This window comes from Dermacentor variabilis, chromosome 9 (assembly GCF_050947875.1).
Source record: "Dermacentor variabilis isolate Ectoservices chromosome 9, ASM5094787v1, whole genome shotgun sequence".
Classification (NCBI taxonomy): Eukaryota; Metazoa; Arthropoda; class Arachnida; order Ixodida; family Ixodidae; genus Dermacentor; species Dermacentor variabilis.
In genome coordinates this window covers 119,262,996-119,272,696 of record NC_134576.1, presented here as the reverse complement: position 1 = coordinate 119,272,696, position 9,701 = coordinate 119,262,996, and the positions used below count along the sequence as shown (strand labels likewise).

The window sequence follows — 9,701 nt, the reverse complement described above, 5'->3', positions numbered from 1 at the left end:
AATTCGAGAACCGCCCGTCGAAAACGCGTGTCGAAAACAGCAAACCACAAACGAAGCATACGCCACCCGCGCCAACCGAAACTGAAACTGGGTGGTCCACCAAGAAAGAGAGAGAAAAAAAAAAAGTGTAATCGTATGCGACCCGCGCTGCCCCGGTCTCATCGCCCTGCGCGAGTTCTCGCGATTCCTTCAAATCCGCATTTTTTATTTGCCCGCACCCTCTCGGGCCAGGTAGGACCTTTTGGTAGAGCAAGGTTTTCTTTCGAACAAGCTCTTTCTCTCTCTCTCTTCCTCTCTCTCTCACATTTTCTTTTTTTTTTTCTTTTTCGCGAAACCGAATATCGCGCGCGGGCCCCCCTAACTTTCGGGGCCAGTTCCCTGCGCCGCTCATCGAGCAAGTTCACGTTCTCTCCCCCACTTTTTCTTGCTTTTCGTTACGTTCCGTTCCTCCGACTCCCGGCGGCGCGGCGCGTTGACGTTGTTTAAAGATGGCGGCATCCATTATTAAGGTTTGCGTTAGCGAGTCCCGGATAATTTAGCCCTGTTTTTCGTGCATCGCCATGGCTTAGTTTCGTTACAAATGCGTCGACCGAGTCGAACGGGTGGTGCCGGGAGGAGCATCGGTGACGCCGGAACCGGTAAGCCTGTCGTGCTTCGCACGTTTTTTTTCTTGCTCTTCTCCAGCGACCCAGCGCCGCCGAGGCGCCCTCCGGAGCGAAATATTTTGGTTACTCCATTTTTAGTAATCGCTTTTTATTCGCCGGGGATCGCGTTTTGGTTCGCCCGGCGAGTCCCAGCGCTAACCTTCACGCCACCAGCCATGATGCGAACGCGAGAATCGAAGCCGTTTGCGCGAGGAACGCTTCCTGGGACCCGCGTTCTCGTGCGCTGCGCGCCCGAGTACGGCCGAGTTCGGTTTCTAAAAGGGCGCGTTTTGGACATTTTTCTTGCTGCTGCTCGCCGCTGCGCTGGCCCGATTTTTCTTTAGCGCTTGCTTGCAGCCAGCTCGTCCGCTCGAAGGCGCGCTCTCCTCGAGAGAGGAAGTTCGCCGCCGCTCGGCCGGGGTTTGGTTTAGATAGTTGCTGGTCGGCGCTGCGTTGCGTGGAAACGAGAAGGACGTGCTAGTTTGCGTCGCGAGCTGGCCCGTGCGCCTGGCGTGCTCGGGCCGATCGCACGTAGTACGGTGCCGCGAGCTGTCACGATTGGAATCGCTCGTGGGACGTCGGCGGCGGCGTTGGCCCGCTTGCGGAAGCAGCGTGCTCGCGAAGGACGGAAAAGCGCAAAGTAAACGAAAAAAAGAAAGAAGCGCTGTGAAAGGATCGGGCGGTGTTCACAGTCGACGCTTTCGGAGCCCTTCCGTTCGCCTTTGCGACGACGGGCGGCGAGAGCTCGAGAAACCGAGATTGCGTGCCGCTGCTTTGGGCTACCGGGGGGGTAGAGGGGTACGGTTACGGCATCGCACAGTGTGCGACGGGGAGTGCTGATTTTTCGGCGCGCTGACTTGCATCAAAGCACGGACTTGCTTTCCGGGCCGTGAATGAGTTGTGTTCGCGCCTACACAACGTGCCATATCCCCGAGCGATTGTTTTCCGTTGACCCCGTGGACTTTCTTTGGGAAGGCGGGGTGAGGAGACAGTGTACGGAACGAGTTGGTGTCTTTTGCTCTTTTTTTTTTTTTTGCGACGGTTCGGTTTTGATGTCAAGCTAGTGGCGTGATGGCTTGCGGTGTGAGGTTTCGAAAACGTAGCCAGAGGCCTGTCGGAAAGCGACCCTTTGTATAACCAGTGTGACTGCGCGCTGCTCGCAAATCGTCATGGCTGCGTTGCCGTAACCTTACGACAAACCTCCGGCGTCGAGGTTCGGGGCGCGTGCGGCGCCAGCTTGGTTTGCAAAAATAAAAACAGAAGTTACGAAGAAAAAGGCACAAAAAAACGAAAGGGTAGGAGCGAACGTCGAGTAGAAACGGAAAGTAAACAACCAGCTCTGCACACTGCCTCTGTTATGATAGATTGCTCGAATGGAAGAGCCTATATACGCACGCACATTCAGCTATTCCCTTCATTTCCCTGTTTCTTTTTTTTTTTTTTCGCAAAAGAAACTGAAATAAAAGAACAGACAGAACATTGCTTTACGCGCCGGCAGTCATATTTCGTTCCGTGTGTGTGTCTGTGTACGTCGGTCGGACGCTGCTCGCCTTCTGTTCTTTTTTCGTTCTCCTCTTTCTAGTTTCCACCGCGCGAACGGCGCCGCGCTGCTACAATGTATCTTATGGTAGCCTCTTTCATTCCGTCCATCTTCTTTTTCCACACTTTTTCTTCTTGTTCTCATTCTCTCCCTCTCTCTCTCCGCGAACATCGCGTCGTAGCAGTCGTTCCGGGGGTTGTTTTTTCGGAAGGCGAGCTCGCGTGCCTCGTGGTACTAGGCACATCGCGTCACGTTTGTATCGATTTAATCATTTATAGCGTTGTCGTTGACGACGTCGTTGTTTGGTGCTGCCAGTGGGGCCTAGTTCTCTTCTGCTGGCCGGCCCGGCTTCCGTCGGACGCCCGCTGGTATTCCTCTATTATTCTTTTTATAGATCCTCCCCCCTCTTTCCTCCTTCTCTGCTACCTCCTTTCCAGTCAATTCACTTCTCTCTCTCTCTCATCGCGCGCGCGCGCGCGCTCTGTGTTTCGTCGTCGTTCTGTTATTTTCCTTTCTCTCTGATCTTCCATTCCGCTCGCTGTTCGCGTGAGTGGAAACGAGAACTGGTTGCGTGGGTTTTCGAGGGAGTAGTTTAGGGAGGCGGTTCAACGACGACGGCCATTGGAGGAAGCGGACACTGAGACCTCTTCTTCTATCTGGATGCTCTGAAATTGTGTTACTGCCATGTTTCTTTCTTTCTTTTTTTTTTCTTGTTCCGTCCATCCCCCCTCCCGTTTCTCGTGTTTCTGCTGTGCGGAATGTGGTGGCCGGCGACCGCTTCGCGCGCCTCTTCTACCAACGCCGTCATCACGCACCACGTTCGTTGCGTTTCGTGCTGCTGTTAGCGTGGAAGGGCTACATGATCTAAAGTACCCGTCGCTGTTTTTAACCGCCGCGGCATGGAACATGATGAAGTAAAAAAAAAAGTAGAAAAAATATATTTGCTCGGCAATGCTGCTGCACGTCGAAACGAAATGGAAGAACGCTTGGCTGCGGAACGCGCGCGCTCTGTTGGGAGTGGGCGAATTAATAATGGAAGAGGCACGAAAATGTAAAAGAAAAAAAAAAAAGTTCTCGTTTGGATGTGGGTGTGCGAACGCTCGCGTCGGAGAAGAGGAGCATTTCCTCGTGCGAACTGCTGCCGCTGCTTTTGGTGTGGAAGCGTTGTGGATGGGGGAAGGTTGCGGGGGGTGGGGGGAATTCGTGTCGATCGATCGCTTTAAAATATGCGGGAAGATGGTGATGTTTCGCCCCGGCGTCGCCGGTTCCTTTTTTGCCCCAGTATTCTCTACTTGGGCGTCGGCTATGGCTTCGCCTTTGGCTTGGTTTGGCTCTGCTTGAAAGTAGCGTCGTGCTTCGCGATGGAGGGAGATAAAAATAACAAAACCGCACCAGAGATCGCGGTCGCCTGTTGCGGTTTTCACGGGTGTGAGGTCCTGTTGGGTCCTTACCCCGCCACGCCTGCCCCTTCGTGTTTAGTTCGCGCTAGCAACTCCCACCACATAGGCGCAAAACATCTACGACTACCGAGACCGAATTCACGCTACACAGTCGCTAATCAATGCAGAGCCTCTTCGCACCCCCCCCCCCCCCCCGCTCCCATTCAGTTGCGCAACTACTGCTACGCCTCAACATCCGAGGCCGTAATTCGTGACTAATGCTTAGGAGTTAGCTAACTCGCGCGCCATCTGTGAGGCGAGAAACAGAGCGACTTTTTTCTTCCTGTGGTCGTTTTGGTCGTCTGCTAGTTTTATCTCACGATCCACAGGTGACGTGGTAGTTCGTGCGCTATCTGCGCGCCTGTTTTTTTTCTTTTCGCCGTGCCAGCATGGTGCTAGGCTTATTTTCGCCACTGCGATATTTTATGCTCTGCTTTCGCGATGGTTGCCGTGCTGGTGGAGGGCGTCGCGTCGAGTATTTTTCCGTCGCGCGATTGGTGGTTTGGTTGGTTGGCGTGGCTTCTGCTTCCGCGCTCGCAGCTGTCCATGCGGGCGTTGCAGACGCGGAACTTCTGCTCGCCCCGTTTCGAATGCAGCCCGGTGTGTTTGTGTGTTCGCTGTATGACGCTGTTCGTTGACGAGGATAAAAAGTGTTTGCTAGTACGGAGAGGGCACGGATTGTGTTGGCCGAGAGCGCAGTACTGTTAGACTCTAGGGGCGGGCGTTTGTGTAAGCGTGGGCCGCAGGGGAAAGCGGGGTCAGGTGCTGCCATCGAGAAGAGCGCTCTCAGTATTTGCCAACGCCGGCGCGTTCGTAATTATACTGGAAACGGGGACGAAGCTTTCGGAATGGAAAATGCAGATCACGTGTTGTTTGTCGTGAGCTAGATAGAATGACCTGCGGATCGATTGTAATATTTCAGGTTGCGTTCATTCGTCATGAAGCGGCCAGTGCGCGTTGGTTTGAGCGGCGGAACGACAGAGTGCGCACACTTGTGTGTGTTGTCGGTTAAATAAATGGCACTGTCGGTAGAATTAGAATTCGCCTCGACTGCTATTTCTTATAGGCATTGTTGGACATTGACTGTACCATCCAGTGATCAACGTTACAAGAATATTTACGTAGGCGTGCAACATCTTTTGTTAAACGTCGTTCACTGCGCAAATACCGGAGACCCTACCCGTCATGTGTGTTTGTCTTGAGATTCTGGCTTCCTTTCTTCCTTTTCTTTTTATTTTGTAGTCATTTAGCCTGTCCATCAACTATTAGCGTTCATGGTATACGGGAGATGACAATGACTTCTAATGGCATCCCATTTAAAAGGAAGCTTTAGCTCCGGCCCAACTCCGATGTCGCCTATTCAAATACATGGCGAGCGCAGAAGTGCTTTTCTGAGATAACCACTGGGCCGATTTTAATGAATCTTTCTATTTGAGAGCGAAAGTTACATCCAAGTGATTGTTGGAAGCGAAATTACAATTCAGGGTCTGATATTCGCGTAACAAATTTTCAAGAATCGGTAAGTTTGAAAAATAAGAAGGAAAGCACGGAGTTTACGCCATTCCTAGCTCTGCTCCAAAAAAAGATATCGCAGTTCTGTAAACTACACCCGTTAGGACATGCAAAGCGGATAAATTTGATACACCAGCTCATATTTTACGTGAATTTGTTTAACCGTTTACAAGGGTTTTGCAAAAGGCCTACTCGCATATAAGGGGAGAGCCCTGTATAGCACAGTAAATTTTGCCCGCTTTAGATGCACTATTAGATGCAATTTACAAAATCGGGGTATCGTTTGTCAGTGCCGAGCTAGCTGAAAACTTTATAGTTTCGTTTTCTGAAAATTAGCAAGCTTGATAGTTTCGTTTTCTGAAAATTAGCAATTTTCAACAATTTTTAATAAAGTATTGACGACCTAGATCGAAAATTCGCTACCAAAAGTCGCTAGACTTTAACTTTTTCCTTTAAGTGCAACAAACTTAATCACATGTGTTGCAGTCGTTGCCGAGAAAGCCGATTTCACCTGCCTCATGTATTTAGGCAGGAGCCCCTGAGCTAAAGCTTCCTCTTCAAGAACGGGTTGGGGTGGCGGCAGTCACCTAGCCTTGTTAAGCTAATGAGGTATTACACATGCGCGCAGGAGTGTACCGTTTCGTCTCGCTCTCATTGGTCTTTTGCCTGTTGATGAAAACCTTTACCTCCATATCGTACAGTTGTACCTGTGTGTCTGTAGCGGCGACCCCGGTTCTGTCAATCTCTCCATTGCTTTCCGACTCTTTAGCTGTCAGACGCTGGTGGAGCCATCGTGACGCTTAATTTAACTGAAGCGCACAAGGTTACAATTACAGCGACGGTATTCTGCTTTGATGATGTTGCCAAGTGGTTAAACTGTCGGTAGTAAAAAAAATTAACGTATAGTGACCTCGTCTTTCGACGAGAATATTCGTGCTATTACATAAACGTCGCTAGCACATTGTGTTTGAATTAGAGCTTCAAGAGCCCGTGTCGGCGCTGTTGTGTAATATGGTGTTTCCACACCTCGTCAAAAGAAAATAATAATAAAGAAAGAAACAAAGAAAGAAAAAGAAAGAAAGGACGCATACTGTATAAACTATCAAACTGTGTACTCGTGCCGACAGGGAAACGCGCAGTCCTCTTCGCCTAATTAAGAGAATGCCACCCTAGTCGATCCGAGCCTAATATAGAGGTCGATGACCTGTCGCTGCTTGTCGGACGAGAAAAGAAAATCTTTACTCGGTTTCGAAATGACGTGGCATAACGACAGTGCCGAAGTACTGAGACTGTGTGTATATAGCTAGCAAGGAGCCAATCGAAAGCGCGACCATGCAGCTCACGTGACCGGGCCCGCTCACGCCTGTGCCGCCATTCCACAACTTCGTCCGCCCAAGTAGAGCTGTGAGCTGGCGTAGTTGGATCGATCTGTTTCTGATTGGACCCCGAATCTAATCGCACTCCGCGCGACGCCGACTGAAAGCGTGAGGGGATACGCTAAATCAGTACATATGATGATAATATATCCTCCCTCGAAAACTTAATTTTGGATAATATTGGGGTAAGAACATGATTACTAGGATAATAATGAAGCAGAAACTACCAATATATATATAGTGTGGGGGGGGGGGGGGAGGTTGCCCTTTCGCATCTGAATCCCACTGCTGGTATACGCCAATGGGACGTCGCGGATTTAGAAGGGTGTCTTCTCGTGTATGAGCCGCTGTGGGGGCCGCAGAAGAAATACTCGCAGCTTGCTAGATTCTGTCGTTGGTTCGTTTAAAGTAAAACGTAGTCCGTCTTCTAAAAAAAAAAAAAAAAAGTCTGACTAGGCTCCCGCCTAATATACTTTGCATGTAGGGTGCTCGTTAAGGAGCCCACTGTATACGGTGTGCCCCATAATCAAATCGTTATTTCGGCGCCTAGACCGCCAGAAATTAGTCATGTTTTCTCTTTAGTGCACCTTTGGTGAAAGTCTCGCGGAAGGCTTAGGAGCGTGCGATGAGCGATCCTTCCTCCCTTCGGTACAACACGTTACAGTCGTCACTCGTTAGCGTTTGGCTGGCGCAAGCTCTCTGTATAGACACCGGTGCACTGCGTACAACTGGTGAGACAGGAGTGTCGGCCCCCTCTGGCGGCACACTAAAGAAGTTCCAGGTCGCGCTTCCTCCGAGCCACGAGTGATCGTGTCTTCTGGAACGTGTGCGGAACGCCTCTTCTGCAACGAGCGCCGCCTCTGCAACGAAATTAGCTGATGTGACGGAGGAATAATTCTGTCCCTCTTGTGAGCCTTGCTGTGTGCGACGTTTGCAGCGAAGTGACGCAGTATAACAAACGATTTTGCAGGCCCCACAAGCACTTCGTTATGAAGGCGTTCACTGTTAACTCCGTTTCATAATCGTATCTAACCGAGAGGCGCTCCTTGTTTCGCCTTCGTCTATGTTATGCGTCACCAACTAACCCAGCAAGAAGTTCTCATCCATTTCATGTACTTAGCTGGCAGCACTGCGGAAGCTGTGCGCAATAAGGGCGGTCGCATACAAGTCTCACTCTGTGAGTTTCGCTGCGCAGTTGTTTCTGATCCGTGACGCCTTGTATAAGAGATGACTACTTTGTATTGCCTATATCACATCTGTAAATTGTAGACCCGAGGCTGTATACGTCAGATCGCGTACGATTTGTACGCCATTGCCACTTTGCACTTCCAACAGGCGACGCACTACGTTTTGGTCGCGAGCGCGAGGGGTGTGCCGCGGCCGCTGCTCGCAGAAATGTGTCACTCCGCTCGCTCGGCGATAAATGGGATCGGGTCCGCGACGTCTTTCGCGTCATACTTGCTTTACATTTTGCGACGTAAATAGAATGACACCTAATGTTGTACCGAATTGAATGTGGCCTGTGTACCTGTATATTTATTTCACACGTGGCGCACAATTTTTTTTTGTCACAATTGCGAGCAGTGAGAGAAGGTGTAGACTCCTTATCGTTGCCTGCGATCCATGAAACTGAGCATAGGTGGCGCACATGTCTTTCTGCTGTAGCGCCACCTATGCTCAGTTTAGACAGACAGCTTAGACAGATGAGGCCGGCCGCGGCCATAGAGTTTCTCACTATATTACCTAGAGGGAAATGTGGCGCTGCTGCGCTGTGGTATGCATGGGAATGCCTGTGTATTGTGACTTCGGATTGGCATCGCTCTCGGAGATCCAGGCAAACACCGTTCCGTCTGTCACAATGATTTAATTTTCTGGTAAAACACCACGTAAAAAGTTGATTTAGCTTTATTATCACACAAAAACATGTTTTGTTTAACTATGAGAAGTTGTTATTCCATGTACAATTATATGAAACGTAGAAAGTATCAGCGGGATGCTAAAGTTGGGGAACATACGACAAGATTCGTGCTCGCTTTGGAACAGTTTGTTGTCTGTTCTTGCTTTTCTTCGCTTGGTTATGCATTGTAGGGGAGTAAACTTGACTGGAAGATGTAATATGCGTGAATGGGAACATTTTATGAAGAGTTTGCTTTAAGAACACGGTATTTGTGTAGCCATATCCATGTTTTAGACGAAACCTCTTACAACAGCAGCCAACACAAGCCTCGCAGACAAATATACCGTGAATGCCATGACGGTACAGCGCCCCTTAGGAAACTCCCATAGGCGGCGCCGCCAGCTTTCCCCCTAGGTGTTATAGTGAAAAACTCTATGGCTGAAGGCTTCTTATCGTTGCCTGCCATCCATGAAACTCAGCATAGGTGGCGCGCGCGTCTTTATGCCGTAGCGCCTCCTAGCGTCGAACAGCTTAGCCAGATGAAGCCGGCCGCGGCATTCGAGAGCGACGGTTGGCGAGTCGCGTGATCGAAGTTACTCGGCCGTCGAACGACGCTGACTAGACACGCATCAAAGCAAGGCTCTCGGCGTGAAGCGGCGTCTCGCGTGCCGCCACCTAGCGGCGAGGCTATTAGCGACGTCGCGGACTGCTCCCGCAATGTTGACTGAGTATTTGCACGTGTAACTGCGGTGTATTGACCCGAGGCGCTTTCACGCCGTGTTTGTATTGCGAATGCTGTAGGCAAATTCTCAAAACTGTTTTATTTCTTTTTTTTGCCCCGTTGCCCGACAGTTTCGTTCGCTAGGTCGCCGCGCCGTGGCGCTCGTCATCAAGACCCCCCCCCCCCCCCCGCCCCCCGACTTAATGTGTCCCGAGTGTAGAGTTCGATAACTCCCTTCGAAACGCATTTTGTAACGTGCGGTTTTCCGAGGTCATCGATCCTTTGTGCGCTTTTGGCGTTGTGCACACCCGGTGAAATGGGAAAGGGGGTACCGCTGGCACGTGCTGCTGTCTTTTGGCATCTGGGCACACGAGGTCGCGGGGTTCGAGTCCCACAAAGCCACAGATAAACGCGCCGCACAAATATTTTGCAGGCTTTTAGAGGGACACTGTGAAGAGAAAATAATTTTAGCTCTATTACTGAGTTGCCCTTGTACAGTACCAAGAAAGTCGGCGTGCTTTTAAATAGCCAAAATATGCATCGAATCGAGTGCGAATGTTCCAGAAAAAAAC

At 50.4% G+C, this 9,701-nt stretch overlaps 1 protein-coding gene across 5 annotated transcripts in view; it reads left to right on the top strand.

Annotated features, from left to right (window-relative positions):
- Positions 1-346: 346 nt before the first annotated feature.
- LOC142557362 (homeobox-containing protein 1-like) overlaps positions 347-9,701 on the top strand; it is a 205,807-nt gene continuing 196,452 nt past the window's right edge. For 3 of the 5 annotated variants that reach the window (XM_075669145.1, XM_075669146.1, XM_075669143.1), the window contains exon 1: positions 348-638. The gene's annotated coding sequence lies outside the window, so the exon portion shown is untranslated. Of the gene's footprint in view, positions 639-9,701 lie in introns of all 5 variants that reach the window. The other 2 variants (XM_075669148.1, XM_075669150.1) reach the window with 2 other exon arrangements.